An 18,732-nucleotide genomic window follows, 5' to 3' on the forward strand; every position below is an offset into this window, starting at 1 on the left:
CAGTGATGTGAGTATGCTCAGAAGATTACAATAACAGCGGTGAAGAAGAGGAGAATCTACTTTGGAGGAAGTTAACTTGAGCAAGAAAATAGCCTCTCTATGCTGCAGAGAAGTTTGTATAACTGCATGGTTCTTCACCCTATATAGGTGATTATTTTAAGTTGCTGATCTGTTAAGTTCAAATGGATTTTAAAACCCTGCAGTTTTAATCCTCTCCCCTTCCCAGTGTTTACTGATTTTGACATCATATTTTACATCTTTTTTTTTTGTTGTGTATCCCTTAACTACTTTTTGTAGCTATAGATGATTTTTATTACTTTTGGCTTTTAATCTATATATATTTGCCTTTACCAGTGAACCTTTTCCTTTCATACTTTTCATGTTTCTAGCTATAGTCTTTACTTTTGTAGTTAGAGAAGTCCCTTCAACATTTCTTGTAAAGCTAGTTCTAAAGTGGTTCTCTGTCAGATGGAGTGAAATCAGAGTGCCATGAATATGTGATTTGTTAGAGCATATTGTTGAGTTTCCTTTCTGATTGCTTTTTATTTAAAATTTCTAGGAAAGAAATCTTAAACTTTTGTCAGAATTAGGAGAAACAATCCTTCTAATTAGTTGTTTGGAGCATTAGCATTAATGTAATTTGAAGGTGTTGACTTGTCCTAACACATGCAATGAACTTTATGAGCCATTTCTAATTAATAAAAGTTATTTGCAAGTATAGAGCTATATGAGATTTAGTCTTTAGGCCTTTAAAGCTGTTTGTGCAAATGTACAAAGCTTTTTATTTGGAAAAAGTGGATCCTTTTCAGACCACACGTCTCAGCTTCTGGTCTGTAGAACATGGTCACTGTGGAAGTTGTGTTTAGTTGCTGAGTCATGTCTGACCCTTTGCAACCCTGTAGACTGTGCCACACCAGGCTTCTCTGTCCTCCACTATCTCCTGCAGTTTGTTCAAATTCAGGTCCGGCTGTTAAGTCAGTGACACTATCTAGCCATCTCATCCTCCACCACCCCCTTCTCCAATTGCTTTCAATCTTTCCAAGTATCAGGGTCTTTTCTAATGAGTTGACTCTTTGCATCACGTGGCCAACATATTGGAGCTTCATCATCTGTCCTGCCAATGAATATTCAGGGTTGATTTTCTTTTGGGTTGACTGGTTTGATCTCCTTGCAGTCTAGGGGACTCTCAAGAGTCTTCTCCAGCACCACAATTGGAAAGCATCAGTTCTGTAGAAGTAGGTTATTGGAAGTAATTGAAACCTGAATAGAGGTTGTTGCCAATATCAAATGGGAGGTATTCTCTCCTATGTCCCCCTATAGGAAGTGAAGTGAATCCTTATCCCTCTATCAAAATGTGAAAAGTAGAAATAGGCCTTATTGGCCCTACCACTCCCCAACTTATGCAGATGTGGGTATTGCAGAGGTACTGATACAGGTAAAATTGCCCTTCTTCCCTACTAGTTGTCCCATGGAGGTGTTCTGCCCTGATGACTAGGAGCTACCAGAGCCAATTAGGCTTTAGTACCAAGGATCCCGGGACTGCCATAGCATTTTGTCTATACTGCACTTAGCACACGTGACTTAACTTTAATTCATTTTATTTGTCCCTGACCAGATTTTAAACACCTGAGACAAGAGACTAAGTCATATTTGTCATTATATTTGTGTCCAAGGCCTAACACTGGGCCTGCCACAGTGTAGGTGGTTGTAAATAAATAAATGAATTGATGAATGTGCCCTCCTATCAGTGGAATTTCTCTGACCTTGGCATGACTGTATTTTTATTTGTCCTGAGAGTCGGTTTATGAACTTCAGTGTGAAAAGCAAGAGCCAGAGGAGAGTGAACTGGTGCCCTGAAATCAGTAAGAGGGGAGTTCTGTCATAGAGTGAAGTGTGCACTTGGGTTCTGGGACAGATTTGGAGTAATGACTTGGTTTGTTAAGGAATTAGAGAATGCCCAGGGCCCAGGGTTGCCAGCCAAAAATTTTGTTTAAATATTGATTTCAACTAAATGAAGGTGTTTGTGACAATATGTGCAACTTTTTGTTTCTTTCCATCTACCAAGGATGTTTTCTCTTCATTATTTCAATGTCTCAATGTTTTAGAATTTACAGACCCATATATCAATGATAACTTTATTCACTGGCTCTTATTAAAGAAAACACTTGAGTTTTTGTTGCCTTTGTCATAAGACAAATCTATTAACTTGACCTTTTAACTCTTACATGTATGTTCAAGAAATAAGATTTTTAGTTTAAAAATTCAGTATTATCATTGCATTTTGATAATGAAATTAGACATTATCTCTCCTTTCTTTTATTTGTCCCCCCTGAAATCAAATGTTTGTAGAACCTTGTTTTATTGTAGAATCAGACCTTCATGATCTTCTGACCCACAATGATCCTACAAAGAATGGAAGTCAAGCTTGCTTATCAGTCATCTGAGAACAACAAAAATGACTTTTTCTTAGAAAAAGCCTGGTCACACGTGGCCCTTAAGAGAATGGTGGCATAAGAAGAAAATGCTCAAAAAAAAAAAAAAAAAGGAAGAAGAAGAAGAAGAAAATGCTCTTCCTCATTTGTACTGCAAATTAGATCACTTTTGAGTGTGAGTCACTTTTACCATATACCCAGCTGGCATTAACTCATAAGCTAGTGTGAATTTTTTCTTGGTTGGAGATTATTATATCCCAAATCTACTTCGAAGAGGTTGTGCTGTGAACGTAGACTCTTTACACAGCACATATGCAGAGAAAGGTGCCACTGGAATAAATGATAGAGATGACATTCATTATTATGTTGTTTTCTGAATTATACCTATCAATAAAGACATTGTTAGTGAACTAAGGTTATGGAGCTTAGAGCTCTTTACCCAAAATATTTTATTATAGTAAGTATATTTTTAAAAATTAAATCATTTTTGAAATTCATACAACTCTTACGGCAGAGTTGTACATCAAATATAACATCCCTTTTCATGCTCTGAAAAGGAAGTGTGTTGCTATTTCCTTCTGCAGGGGATCTTCCCAAGCCAGGGATCAAACTCCAGTTTCCCGCGTTCGGAAAATAAGAATCCACATAAAGAGATGGAGTATTTACCAACTGAGCCACCAAGGAAGCCCTGTAACAAAGTCTGACTAGTCTCCTTCTTTGTTGGTGGTCCTGTGTTTGAACTTCGCTCTTCTGGATTCTAAAGTTATTTTCATAGCAGGAGCATATTGCCTCCATAAGCACCAACCTTTTCCCCCTGGGGAAAGGGCAATGCTTGTTCTTTCCAGTTAGTTTCAGCAGCAGAATAGAGCATGGAGCACTGCCCATTTCCTTGAATGAGGAAAGCATCCGAGTAGACACTGCTACAATGTTCTCCTGAACTCCGCCTGTATATGAAAGTGGGGTCCCCAGAAGGAAGGAGCAGCTGCTGGATCAGGGGAGGAAATGGAAAGGCTTTTTGCATGAACCAGGTGCCTGTGGCTATCATTGATTTGTTGATCAAAGCTATATGAAATGCTGCAAGGCAGGGATCTGTCAGTGCCAGTCATATGCCTGCAGGCTACAAGTGAGTTGTTTTTGGTTGCTTAGGTTGGATTCCAAAGCTGATGGCACAGGAGGAATGGGAAATTTCAGAGGAACCTTCTATTCATCTTTTTGGCAAATTAAATGGATGCCTTTATTACTTGGGGGAGACCCTGTATTAGCCTCTTCAATTGAAACCCCTCAAATAAACACTGCTAGTCAAGAACATAGAACTCTCACACTTGGATTTTAAAATTCAGGTTTCTGTTGACTTAAAACCAAAGCTACATAATATTAATAATGGGACTCTAAAAATTCACCTTAGAAAGTTGAGGCTATTAGACTTACTCCTGGAGAGTACCTTGGTATAAGCCCTAGACTTGGGTGGACCTCACCCTGACTTTGCTGTGACTAAATCCCACTTTTAATCTCATGCAAGTTTCTAACTTTTCAGTGTTTAAGCTTCTTGCAAGTATACTGTGAGACACAGATAAATATAGTTGACATAGAATAATTTCAGTTATTCATGGGCAGTGTGCCATTTAAAATTTATAAAATACTAAATTGAAGATGACACAAACAGGTAGAAAGATATACTGTGTTCATGGGTTGGAAGAATTAACATTGTTGAAATGACCATGCTATTCAAGGCAATTGACAGATGGAATGCAATTCCTATCAAAATATCAAGGGCATTTTTAATAAAACTAGAACAAATAATTTTAAAATTTGTATGGAAACACAGACTATCCCAAATAGCCAACCACTCTCAAGAAAGAAGAACAGAGCTGGAGGACTCACACTCCCTGATTCCAGACTATACTACAATGGTACAGCTGAAATAAGTCAGACAGGACGACATATACTGTATGAAATCACTTATATGTGGAATCTAAAATTTTTCAAAAAATTTGTGAATTCAACCAAAAACAGGCTCACAGATAACAGAGAACAAACTAGTGATTACCAGTGGGGAGAGTGGCAACATAGGGGTGGGGGATGAGAGGTACAAATTAATGTGTATAAAATAAGCTACAAGGATATGTTATATAACACAGGGATTTAATGACTATAAATGGAGTGAAGTGAAGTTGCTCAGTCGTGTCCGACTCTTTGCGACCCCATGGACTGTAGCCTACCAGGCTCCTCAGTCCATGGAATTTTCCAGGCAGGATTACTGGAGTGGGTTGCCATTTCCTTCTCCAGCGGATCTTCCCAACCCAGGGATCGAACCTGGGTCTCCCGCACGGCAGGCAGACGCTTTACCGTCTGAGCCACCAGGGAGGAGTATGACCCTAAAAATTGTGAGTCACTATGTTGTATACTTAAAACATATAGTATTGCCATCAACTATATCTCAATAAAATTTTTTTAAACTAAAAATGCTTTTATAGAGTACTAGCTGGCCTTGTCCATGTTACTCAGTAGATAATCATTAACCATCATTAAATTTTGACTGCCACTCACCCTGAACCAGTGGTTCTCAACTCTAGCTGCTCTTTAGAATCATCTTGGGCCCCCCTCATCCATCTCCTCCCATCCACCAATAGATTCCAGTTTAACTAGTCTGGCCAGGGCCTAGGCACCCCTGGTTTTAAAAAGTTTTCAAATGATGCTAAAATGCAGCCACTGTGCATGAATCCTGCTGGGTGGTTCAAGTGAGAAGCAGCTCAGCACAAGCCGAAAGGACATTTCAGGGCATCTGCCACTGGAATTATTGTTTTGGGGGCTCAGGTTTAAAATCCCTGTAGATTTTCCCTGTTTAGAGGATCTCATTGATGCGCATTGCTTGGATCTCCCTACTGTGTTTGAGCATCAGCTGCTCAGAGTACTGCTCCCGACATATCTCTGCCCAAGTCAGTAAAGCATATGTCATTTGGGTCTATGTTTAGACAATAGCTTCCCAAATGTATACTCCAGATTTGATGAAAATGCACCCAAGCTGACAGAAATGTCTTTATATAGAGATAAGGAAAAAAAAGGGACAGAGGCTTTCAATTCTGGAAGAGTGGACCTATTTTCCCAATTACATTGTCTTTTACTATATCCTTTCAAGGACTTTTGTAATGAATTTTTAAAAATAAAACTCATTTTTGGCTCCACACTTTAATCTTGAAGATTAACATCCCTTTCCCCCTTTTGCTTATAAACCACTGAGTGAATAATTTTATTTGCTTCTTCAACTATTTCTCTAAGCATAGCTGTCAGCCTATACAATTGTAAAAATGCTCCATAAACAGGATGAAGTTCATACATTTTGTCCACCCAAATCACTTTGTTATATCCTCATTTGCTTCAAATACCCAAATGTAATTTGGTTAACTGTAAGAGAAAGATATGCCAGGGAAGTTTTACGACAGCCTGTGCTTAGATTAAAGCCTTTGGAATGCATTTTACTTCTGAAATATGCTGCTTAAAGAAAATAAACATTTATACGCATTCAGAAAAATAGGCATACAGAAAAGTTAGTAGGATTACAGCCTCCAGATTGACACTTTTGGAATATAAATTCAGAATTAAAGCTCTATAAAATCTGTATCACTATGCAAATGATGGAGAAAAATGGCTATTAAATTATAAGCAAAATCTGGCTCTAATTTCAGAAAGCCTTCTTGCTTGGAGCAATGAGAGTTTTCATTTTAAAAGCTCAATTCCATTGGTATTTCCAGAACATTCTCCCAAGATTGTTAAATAGAGTCTACTCAAAATAATCTGAAGTATTTGTAAGAGGCTGAGGTATTTAGAGAGGCCAAGGATATTTTACAAGAAAGTATTTAAAGAAAACTTAAGTATTACCAATGTAGACTGTCTTTTCATTTTCCATTTTATGGAATTTCATAGCATAGTTAGGTAGTATAATAATGAAGGGAACTTTGTAGGCTGACAGGATTCAGACTGTAGTTCTACCACTTATCATCTGTCTAACTTGGGCAAATTATTTATTAACCTTTCTTAGTTCCAATTTTCTCACCTATGCAACAAATGATTAATAATAGGTATCTCATAAGGATTAAATGAGTTAATGTACATCAAACACCTTGCATAATGGCTGATAAAGAAGTAAATATTCAAAAAAGTTAATTAAATTGTTAAATATAATTACTAATAATAGAAGCAATATTGATTCTGTTGATTCCATTGAGGAACATAGAATAACTTTTCAGACTCCAGAATAAGATGGTGACAGAGAAGGCTTCTGGAGTTCCTTTCTCCCATGCACGCACCAAATATACAGCTACACCATGGATAAGTCCCTCTACGAGGATTTCAGAAACTAGTTGTGTGATTCCTACATATCAAGAAACTGAGAAAAATAGCCACATCAGATCGGGTAGTAAAGACTGAGACATGCTCTCACCATAAACCCCACTATTGGCACAGCACGTGAAATCGAGAGGGAATCCCCACCTCCCAAAGCATTTGGACCGTATGTCTAGCACTGCAACTTTTAAGTCTTCTACCAGAAGGATAGACCCCCGAATCACATAACTCTGAACGTCACTGGGGCTTGCGTTCATGAGTCCTACAGGACTATTAACAAACAAAGAAGCAGCTGTTAAATGGACAGATAGCACTGTGGCTCTACATCTGGGCTCAGTGCAGAGGCCAAAAACACCCATCTCTGGGTTTCTTCCTGAAAGGGGTTTGACTGGGTCATGTCCTAGCTCTTGCCTGAGGGTCTGGCTCCTGCTCAGCCTACATCGAGGTGCTGACTATAATCCTTACATTGGGATAGTGGTGAGTCTTGGCACATCCTCAACGACTGCAAGCCACTTGAATGATCACAAAGGTTTGAGAGGTGAATAGAGGCTCAGGCTGTGTGGGTTACTGAGGTTTATCTCCTGCACAAGACTACACAATCAGTCAAGACTGGAAGAGATGACTGTTTTATCTACTGCATAGAAACCACCATAGAGAGTCAAGGAAAATGAAGAAATGGGAATGAGTTCCGAATAAAACAGTGAGCTAAATCTCCAGATACCTAGCATAATGGGACAGAGCAACATGATTTATGGAATAGAGGGTTCAAAATAATGTTAATAAAGTTTCTCAGCGAGATCAGGAAAGCAGTGCATGAACAAAGAAATGCAACCAAGGCAGAAAATATATATAGAAAAATACCAAGCAGAAATTGAAGCGATGAAGGTTCAATGAAAACACTTGAACTGAAAAACTGAATAGAAAAGTTCAGCAATGGAAATGATCAAGTGAAAGAAACAGATGTTCTCTTATCATGTAATCTTCACTCCATCAACCTCAGTCTTTTTACTTCACATATTGGTCACCATATTGACCATCTTGTATTTAGGGTTGTATGAGTTATACCCTGACACCATGACTCAATGATTTTTGTTGTCTGAGCATTAATTCCTATTTTAAATATCTTAATAAGATACTAGTAACTATCCAGATATTAAAATTTTAACTTTGGGGTTTATCCGTAAGTCCCAGCCTGATATAATTTATTCATAGCAGCAGTGCCGCTGATTATTATTTGCATATAATCTGATTCATGAAAACAGAAGATCTGGAAAGAAGAAAAGGAATCCTGTTCACTTTACTTTTTCTTAGGCTGTTTACCTTAAAAGTTAACCATTTTGAGCCAAGTAGATTTAAATTGGAATTCTAGATAGTTGGGCTTTCCTGGTGGCTCAGTGGTAAAGAATCTGCCTGCAATGCAGGAGACCCAGGTTCAATCCCTGGGTTGGGAACGTCCCCTGGAGAAGAGAATGGCAACCCACTCCAGTATTCTTGCCTAGAGAATTCCATGGACAGAGGAGCCTGGTGAGCTATAGTCCAGAGGGTTGCACTGCTGCTGCTAAGTTGCTTCAGTCGTGTCCGACTCTGTGCGACCCCATAGACAACAGCCCACTAGGCTTCCCCGTCCCTGGAATTCTCCAGGCAAGAACACTGGAGTGGGTTACCATTTCCTTCTCCAGTGCAGGAAAGTGAAAAGTGAAAGTGAAGTCGCTCAGTCGTGTCCAACTCTTAGCAACCCCACGGACTCAGCCTACCATGCTCCTCCATCCATGGAATTTTCCAGGTAAGAGTACTAGAGTGGGGTGCCATTGCCTTCTCCAGAGGGTTGCACAGAATCAGACTAAAGTGACTAAGCAGCAGCAGCAGCAGTATGTATAGTACAGTGGAGGCTTCTGGCAAAATACAGCAGATTAAATACTTAGGTTCACATCTGCTACTTTATAAAACCCTTCCATGTGACAGTAAAGCAATGAAGAAGACATAAATGTAAAAAAAGAGATATCAACAAAAAATTGAGAGCTGGAAAGCACCTGAGAAGTTGAAAGCTAGTGGCCACTGTCTTAGCAGACTGGACACAGCAGTAAAGCCTTCAGCAAGAGAAGGTAACAAGTAGCAAGCCCTTTTGTGGGCAGAACAACAGAGAGACTGCAGACCTGGGGACATGAGGAGGCTCCAATTGTCGAAGGGACAACTGGACTCCCACGTCTCCTCTGCGACATACCCAGCTGAACAGCTCTCTTGTCTTTACTCTGGGTTTTCATGGGTTTACAGAGCTGACCTGGGCATACATGCATGGTATGGACATATACCAAAATAAGTAATGCTTTGCCTCAGAGCTGGCAGTTTGGTGCAAATTTTGTTTGTCTTGAGGTGTTCTGCTCTGAAACTCTGCAGCCAGACGGGGAGAAAAGTGTGACACAAAAGGTCCAGGACACTGGAACTACAGGTGTGGTGGGGGAGTTTTGATTAATATTTTATTAATATCTGTCATTGAAATTGAAAATGGACACATTAAAAAAATCAGTAGTTATTCATGGGCCTGTGTGATACGATAAATCAGTAGGTGAATTTGCATTTTAATTAAGGAGGTCTAATCACCTTGACCTCTTGTAAATCTTCTGGGGCTTAGTATTGGAAAGGCGTTCCATACTAAATATTTTTGACAGTCTTTGATGTATGGAGTGTGAGTAGCACTCAATATTATTTACTATCGTATTATTATTTCCACAGGGTTTAAATCAGGACAATGATTTAAATCTAAACTATTCAATATAGCATTTCTAACAGAGGCTTTCCCAGAGCAGAGGTATAGATATTTTTAACAGGTCATTTGGCAAGGCAAGTTGATTATCAAACGTCATGATTCAAAATTAGAATTGTATTGAAGAATATGGTTATTTGGAAGAAATGCAGAGTTATGACGAGTAGATCAATAGCTCACCAGGTCCTTAATGTAGGTTGAATATAGTAATTCGGGGAAAAATAATATTATTGATTGATTTGTATGGTTTTTTATGTGTTTCTTGTTAGGTTTGGTTTTTGCACTCAGTTACTAGATGAAGAAACCTTGTATCAAAGCCTTGTACCCAAACCCAGTATCAAAGCAATTAATGTCATTAAGCAAAATATTTCTTCAGCAGACTTATTCATAGAGCTGGAGAATTAAAACTACTTGACTAAGGCTTGATTTTGGCAGTGTAATAAACCATAATGGTCAGAGAGTCATAGGTCTGACTCACAATTTGCTTTAAAGAGCAATACCCGTCTGTGATTGTTGCATTGGTAAAAGGTCATAAACCTCAAAAACCTTTAAATGAAATTGATGACTAAAAACAAATCTTCTTTTTCTTTAAAACTCCTGGAGTCTTAGAGCAGATACTAATCTAACCTAGTATATCTTTTCTTTGTAAAAATCAATTATCCCCACCCAAACAGATTCTCTGTTTATCTTGTGGTTGTATTTGAGATGGAACCTGGGTCACGACTGGGGCCAGTTACTTCACCTGTGGCTGGATAGAAGTGAAGCCTTTCCCATGCAGGAGAACTGCCTTGCTTGGACCTGCTAGACCTTGCTAGGGCCACTTACATTTCTGTTCATAACTGGTAGTTAGGATTTTTTTCTAGGTAGATTGTAAAGCATATACTTTCAGCATAGGGATTGGCAGCAAAATAGCAGCATTGCACCCATTTTAGCATCCAATCATTTCCCTTAACCAACCGGTCTGGTGGCTTCTAGAAAGGGATGTGAATAAATGGGAAGTAAGCTGATATTTTCATTACAGATGATATAAAGGAACAGCCCCTCAATATTATGCTTCACAGTGCAGTGCTCAGTTGCTTAGTTGCATCTAACTCTTTTTTGACCCAGTGGACTGTAGCTGGCCGGGCTCCTCTGTTCATGGAATCTTCCAGGCAAGAACACTGGAGTGGGTTGCCATTTTCTACTCCAGAGAATCTTCCCAATCCAGGGATGGAGTCTGTGTCTCTGGCGTCTCCTGCATTGGCAGGCAGATTCTTTGCACTGCACCACCTGGGAAGCCCCTATTATGCTTCACACTTATCACAGTTTGATATAAAGTAATGTTTTGTTTGTGTAAACTCTTTCTCCCCCTCTCCCACAAAATGTTAGTTTGATGAGGCAATGCTTTTAGTCTGTTTGGTTTACTGTAGCCTCCTTATACCTAATTTAAAGTCTGACACAGGACTGCACAATAAATATATGAATGAATGAACCCTGTCCTTGCCTAAGAAGTATATTTACGTAAAATGTAATGTCAAAGTAAGTGTATTAGTTCTCCTATCACAAGAACAGTATGGTGTAAAGATGGTGTATGGAACTAGCAGTGTGGGCTTAAGGCTGCCTTGCATTCTTGGCCATTTTGGTGACTTCGTGTCCTCAAGTAGGCAGTTGGGTGTATTTTTTTAAGTTATCTTTGGCTGTGCTGGGTCTTCGTTGCTGCGCGCTGGCTTTTCTCTAGTGGTGGTGAGCAGGGGCTGCTCTCTGGTTGTGGTACATGAGCTTCTCATTGCGGTGGTTTCTTCTGTTGTGGGCACAGCCTCTAGACTCTCGGGCTTCAGTAGTTTGCTGCATGGACTTAGTTGCCCTGCAGCATGTGGACTCTTCTGGGACCAGGAACTGAACCTGTGTCCTCTGAATTGGCAGACAGATCCTTAACCACTAGATCACCAGGGAAGTTTAGGCAATTGGATTTCTGTGGTCATACTTTCAACAGCTATCTGATAGATAGAGTATTTCTAGATATCTTTTTAAAGTACTTAGGAATTCAAATTTACTTGACAACCACTTATTGCCTGAGATATGCAAATTACCCTTTAGATCTGAAGGGTTTTAAGAATGGAAGAGACAATCTTTATCTTCAGAGATCCTACAGTTTACTGGAGGAAGTCAATAATAACAGTAATCATAATACTAATACTTATAAAGTATGTATTATCTTCAGGCTCTGTTGTAAGTTTCTAAGTTTTATATACTTACAAAACATATATATCTAATTATTATAAATAATTAAGTCTTCATCATATCCTCTGTGGAATATACTAACATTATTTCCCTTTTACAGATAAAGAAACCAAGACATAGAGAAGTTAGTATAGACTTTGAAGGCTAAGCGTGCCCAGAGAATAATTCATGGATTCAATGAAATGTGAAGAATATGTGGTTACCATTATCCCCCCAAATGCATAAGTGGCATCAGTCTAGGACAATTTTGTCAATATCATAACTGGAGGTCTGGTAGGTTTCATGGTGAGGTAACTTAGCAGCAGGTATAGCAGGCAGGCAGGGATTTTTAGGAAGATACAGCAATATCCAGCCAAGACCTGGCTGGAAGAACTATGACTCAGCAGCAGAACCTTGAATATTGGAAACACTGGAAAGCAAAGCTAAGCCTGGATCTGGGGCTGCTGGGGAGATTCTGGGTTGAACTGTTGTGACAGAGATTGGGACATGGAAAGTTCAACTCTCATTGGATACAGTGAAAGTGCAATGAAAGTTGCTCAGTCATGTTCAACTCTTTGCAACCCCAGAATACTGGAGTGGGTATCTATTCCTTTCTCTGAGGAATCTTCCCAACCCAGGGACTGAACCCAGGTCTTCCACATTGCAGACGGATTCTTTAATAGCTGAGCCACCATAGAAGCCCCTCGTTGGTTAAGGTCAGGTCTTATCGAAAGACAGAGGCTCAGAGCCTAAAGGTCAGCGTATACATAGAAATGTGGATCACTTTTGATTAGATTCTTGGGGAACTTTAAGTTCCATCTTGGCTAGCAAATGGATTAGTTCTAGAGGGGTAATGGAATGAGTGAATATTTGAATGAATGAATGAATGGACACCATCTTGCTGAAGCTAAGTAAATAGAGCTAAATTAATGGAGATATTTAGGAACAGACAGACAGACATATCATTGTCACATAGGTGGTTTTCAGTGATAATGGGTTTATTCTTGAGCAAACCCTCTCATAGCTTCAGAGAAATAGTGACTGTATTTTGTAAGTCAGCTTGAGTCTTGTCTTCCAAACTGTTTTCAAATGGACAGGAATCTTTGGGATTACAGATGCTAAAAGGCAGCATTTATAACAGAAGAAGAAACGTGAAATAACTGTGAAGTTATATTTGTCTATGTAGCATGAACATCTTTTACCAAAGTTGTTTATTGAGATAATATCTTTTTATGTATTTGATAGCTTAGTATTCAACCTTTGTGATGATTGAAGAAGACATCTGGTAATGGGGGAGAAAAGGAATCAGTTTGCTTTTCTTGTGTATTCTTGCCTTGAAAAAAATGCATTTAGAATGAATAGACTATAGGTAAAGTGTGAGGTACTATGTTTGGTCTACTATTTCCTTTCACTATATTTCTCTTATTGTCAAGCAAGTGCAGGTCTTCCTATTTAATACATACACACACACACACACACACACACACACACACAAAGTAAGGTATGTATTGACATTTAGATGTAGACGGGTCAAGATGGATATAGATTGCTAAATTATTCCCTGAACTCATTGTAATGAAGCTTGCATTTCAGCCTGTGCTTATTTTTACACATGTAATCTCAACTATTATATTTATCTTGATATCATAGGCTTTTCCAGTGATAATCTCTACATGCTCTAGTGTAGACTATACTTTAATTGAGGTCTTGGCCTCTGACTTCTTTTCTCATTGTTTTGGAGATATTTGTGTAATTGATTTGTACTTGGTATAGAACCAACTTTGAATTTGACCTGTAAATCAGATTGGAGCTGCTTAAAAATCATCTGAGTGATTTTGAGACAATCTGAGTTATGTTTATGTGAATTTAGTTAAGCTAGTATATGCTTTCTTTTTTTTTTTTTTTGCCTTGGACTGAATTCAGACTAACTGTATGGAGTGTCAGTAAGAAGGAATGAGGATAATTGCAGTGATAATAATGAGGTTTAAAAATATAGCTGTTGTAGATTTAACTGGCATACAACCTGAGATGTAGGCGGAAGGTGGCAAGTTGAGAGATTAATGAAGTGGACTGTGGAGGTTCTTTTTTAAAAACTCTTGTCTCTGTGCTCATAAACAAAGATGGCAAAGTGAAAGTACAAGAAAGTCACTCAGTTGTGTCCTACCCTTTGTGACCCCATGGACTGTAAAGTCCTGGAATTCTCCAGACCAGAATACTGGAGTGGGGTAGCCTTTCCATTCTCCAGGGGATCTTCCCAACCCAGGGATTGAGCCCAGATCTCCTGCACTGTGGGCAGATTCTTTACCAGCTGAGCCACAAGGGAAGATGGCAAACTAGCATGTAAATCCGGTTCAATAGCCACAGCTGAACTGGTTTTAGGAGGCTGGGATTGGAGGATTCTGTGTTAGGATGAATAGTGGTTTGCACTTGGTCCTTCAAAACAGGTGCCGATGCCATCTCTTGAAATCATTCCAGACTATTCTTGTTTTGGCCCCAGACCGCAAATTCCAGACTTGATATGATCACTTGGGCTGCCTTTCAACCTCAAGTCAGCCCATTGCTTGTTCTATTCATTCCAATGTATTTTGTCTGCTGTTCTTTCGTTCATCCACAGTCGAAGGCACTTGTTGCATCGCTCCTGGCCTTCTGAATCCAGGCTTTATCTTTGTCTTTCAGGCACGATGTTAATTGTTACCATTAGCCTCCCTCCTTCTATATGACCCCAACTGGCCACTGCTTATTTATTCTGAGTGCTTTTTGCCCCAGCCCATTCCTTTATAAAATGGAGCTGGACACAGCTGCTACAAAGGATTGGCTTGTACCCTGGGGATTGCTTTTCTTTTAATCAGCATCAAAATTTCATTGAAAAATTTTCCTTGACTGTGTACCACACAGAGAGCTAAAGTGAAAGTGAAAATAGGTTTATGAGTTATAAATAGTGTGGGATAAGGTAAAGCCCCAAATATATGGATCCTTTAATTATGATGATGATAGTGAACCCTTAGCACCATTCCTTTCCAAAAAAGAAATCTGAGATCTGGGATGTTTGTGTCCTCAAATTTATGTGGTAAATCAGGACATTTGGAGTTCTGAGCCCTAGTGCTTTTTCTTTTTTAAATTAATTTTATTTATTTATTTTTGGCTGTGCTGGGTCTTTGTTGCCGAGTGGGCGTTTCTCCAGTTGTGGCGAGTGGGGGCTAATCGCCAGTTGTGGTTCGAAGGCTTTTCGTTGCAGTGGCTTCTCTTGTGGAGCACGGGCTCTAGGGCACATGGGCTTCAGTAGTCGCAGCTCCCGGGCTAGAACACAGACAGGCTCAGTAGTTGTGGCCCTTGAGCTTAGCTGCTCTCAGCATGTGGGATCTTCTCGGACCAGGGATTGAACCCATGTCTCCTGCATTGGCAGGTGGATTTTTTACCACTGAACCACTAGGGAGGCACCCCTAGTGGTTTTTGATCACCGGAACTACAGGTTGAAATATGAAACACTTGTTCTAGCCAACTACTTGGGGTCATGAAAATAAAAATCAAGTTTAACTATGCTGGCAAACATTTGAGTACTAATCTATGCAGCCATCCTTGGTGGTTACCTGTTAAATATGTTTCTTTGTGCAAAAAATAAAATATATTTTCCATATCATTTCTAGCCAGCTAGCTATTGTCTTTCTTAAAAAGGGCCCTATTGGATGCATCCTGCTGTCTCAAAGTTCAATTTTTTTTATTGCCTATGTTTTTATTTACTTTGCCGACTAAGGTCCATCTAGTCAAGGCTATGGTTTTTCCAGTGGTCATGTATGGATGTGAGAGTTGGACTGTGAAGAAGGCTGAGTGCTGAAGAATTGATGCTTTTGAAGTGTGGTGTTGGAGAAGACTCTTGAGAGTCCCTTGGACTGCAAGGAGATCCAACCAGTCCATTCTGAAGGAGATCAACCCTGGGATTTCTTTGGAAGGAATGATGCTAAAGCTGAAGCTCCAGTACTTTGGCCACCTCATGCGAAGAGTTGACTCATTGGAAAAGACCCTGATGCTGGGAGGGACTGGGGGCAGGAGGAGGACTATATGAACCTTTATCAGCAATGCAATGTCTTTGCTTTTTAATATGCTGCCTAGGTTGGTCATAGCTCTTTTCCCAAGGAGCAAGCATCTTTGAATTTCATGGCTGTAATCACAATCTGTAGTGATTTTGGAGCCCGAGAAAATAAAGTCTGTCAATGCTTCTACTTTTCCCCATATATTTGCCAAGAAGTGATGGAGCTAGATACCAGTCTTAGATTTTTTAGTGTTGAATTTCAAGGCAGCTTTTTCACTTTCCTCTCTCACCTTCGTCAAGAGGCTCTTCAGTTCCTCTTAACTTTCTGCTATTAGAGTGCTATCATCTGCATATCTGAGGTTGTTAATATTCCTCCTGGAAGTCTTGATTCCAGTTTGTGACTCTAGCTTCATTGTTATGCAAGTCCCTTCACCCTGACAAGGCTGTGATCCGTGAAGGGGTTTCTAATGATACTTTGATGTTATTACATTATTTTGCCTGAGCTTATAAAACATCAATTAATTGACAGTCAATGAAATGAATAAAAGATGCCCTTTGCATCAGTTTGGTCAGTTTATAAATTAAGATTGAAAATGTATAATTAATTGTGTCAGTATTTTGAGGACACAGTCTCTACCTGCTAATATTTCTCTTCTTCCATTCAGTTCCTTCCTTGGGTGGTGGTGTTCATAATACTGGGCATGGTCTTTGGGATCTATTGATTGTAACTTGGGAAATCTCTAAAAACCAAAATTTAAGAATATCCTTTCTCAAACTCAAGAACCTAAATAAGAATATGATCATGGTATTTAGTTTGTTTTAGTATGTCTTCTTTATTTGTTTAATCATTTGTAAATCATTCAGTCTGTATTATTTGTTGAATGATGTGATTAAAAACACAGGCTCTGGAGTCAGATGTTATCACTTTCTAGGGGTATAACCTTGGTAGAGTTAAACAAACTAAGCCTTTTTTTTTATCTGTTGTGAAATAGGAATAATATTAGCTACTTCATAGATTTGTTTTGAGGACTACATGAGGTTATCCTGCAAAGTCAGACTGTTTGCTTCTTCAGGCTGCGGGCCTGACTTTCAGTCCTTGTGTGTCTTGGCACAGCACAGAGCCAACAGAGGCATACAGGCTGACCGTTGCAGCACACTGTGATGTGCCCTGTTGGTGGTGGATGCCCAGAGTGTGGTGGCAGGATCCTGGAGTGAGAACCCCCATGTACTCTCTGCACAGGGGCATTGTGGCTCTCCACTGCCCACTCTGAGAGTGAACCTCAGCATCACCTTCAAAACTTGGCACCAAAATTAATGATGTGATAAAAGAGGAACTGTTTCATCAAGAAGCAACAATTAAAGAAAACGGTATTGAATCTTTGCATGGGAAGCTTGACCCATGATCTCAAAAAGGAAATTTAAAGATCCCAAAGAAATTTCTAGGTTAAAGAGCAGTATTATGAAATGACTGAATATCACTTTCTTAGGGATTTACCTACTGAGAGTTGTCAAAGAACCTCAAGATTATGTGTCCTAGAGTTAAATTATCATGTGGTTACTGAGTTCTTTTTAACCTTGTCTTTAAATTATTGTTTTACATCTTTCTGTTTTCCCTACCCCCCTTTATTTCATGCTCTCATCTGTTTTATTCCATATGGTTTTATTTTACTCTAGTTATTTGGCTGTATATAAATACTTCTTACTTGTAGGAGTAATTTTCACCTGTTCTCTGGTGATTTCTGATATTGAAAGTAAATGACTCTGTCAAGTATATTTTCAATGAACTTCTGCACAGAGACATTAACTCACTTTATGAATGCCTTCATATGTGAGATGAATTTTCCAGCTATGTATAATAAATCTGCTTATATCTTGGGGATATTTTTTCACATTCACAGATTTTATTGTTTTTTTATTAGATTACTTTTTTACCCTAAAACAAATTGCCTGCCAATGAGTTGCAATACATTAACTTTCAATGAAGAATAAAATGAAAGGGAAGATATAAAATTATAAATAGATGTATAAATGGCATTATCCTAACAACAAGAGACTTATCATAGTCTAGTTTGTGGGGCATGTGATCACATTCCCATCATTGTTCATGGGCAGAACAACCTCACAATAGTTCATATAACCCTTTTGGTTAGGCTCGTGTTCCATAAAATGGGACTCAAACACCTGCTTCCCATAAAGTTTTATAGGTTCTAATTTATTAAATACCTTTTATGATTGCCGACTTTTCTTGGTGCTAGTCTCTGTAAAGAAAGAGTTATGAGTCACAGCGAATTCTATCTATAGAGGCCTGCATGGTTTGGAAGGGAAAAGTTATGCACAGGAATTCAGGTGAGATTGAATTCCCATATAATATGCCTTGGATGCCACTTTGCTTGCTCTTTACTCCCTTGGACAAGAATATTTATCTTGCTTTTACCCGTAGATTCAGAACTTCTCACCCTCTGTGGTTATCTTTGAACACATGCATATATACACTCTTGACATACCAGAAGGTAGTTGGGTTACTCTCAAAATCTGTTCTTGCTCTCAGTTTAATTCTCTCTCTCTTAAAATTCTGCCTTGCAACATAGTTATTTATGTGCCTAGCAGAATGCCTACCACAAAGTACACACACACATGCGCACACACTTATGTACACATGCTGAGGATTTAAAAGCACTGTGCTAAACTCTCTACATATGTTATTTTATGTAATTATCACCTAACCTATGATGTAAATACTCTTATTATTCCTATTTTAGCAAAGAAGAAATGGAAATATTGGCAGTTTGAACAACTTTGTTCAAGGTTATACAACTAGTAAATGGAAAAGCCAGGCTTTGGAACAGAAGGCTTTAAACTCCAAAGGCCACATGCTGGACTGCTGGATTAGCCCTTCTCTTATTCACTTGTTGGTGCATGAGTGAATGCTTGTCTCCATCACTCAACTGGAAGCTTCTTGCCTCTTTTCCTCT

At 39.0% G+C, this 18,732-nt stretch overlaps 1 protein-coding gene and 1 non-coding gene across 12 annotated transcripts in view; one reads left to right on the plus strand and one right to left on the minus strand.

The window, feature by feature from the left end:
- The window catches only part of PDE1C (phosphodiesterase 1C), a 541,038-nt gene that overhangs the window by 359,311 nt on the left and 162,995 nt on the right, over window positions 1-18,732 (plus strand). The gene's annotated exons all lie outside the window — the stretch shown is intronic.
- On the minus strand, window positions 4,725-4,796 carry TRNAG-GCC (transfer RNA glycine (anticodon GCC)). The gene has a single exon. It is a non-coding gene; the product is annotated as a tRNA-Gly (tRNA).

Source organism: Ovis canadensis, chromosome 4, assembly GCF_042477335.2.
Source record: "Ovis canadensis isolate MfBH-ARS-UI-01 breed Bighorn chromosome 4, ARS-UI_OviCan_v2, whole genome shotgun sequence".
NCBI classification, from domain to species: domain Eukaryota; kingdom Metazoa; phylum Chordata; class Mammalia; order Artiodactyla; family Bovidae; genus Ovis; species Ovis canadensis.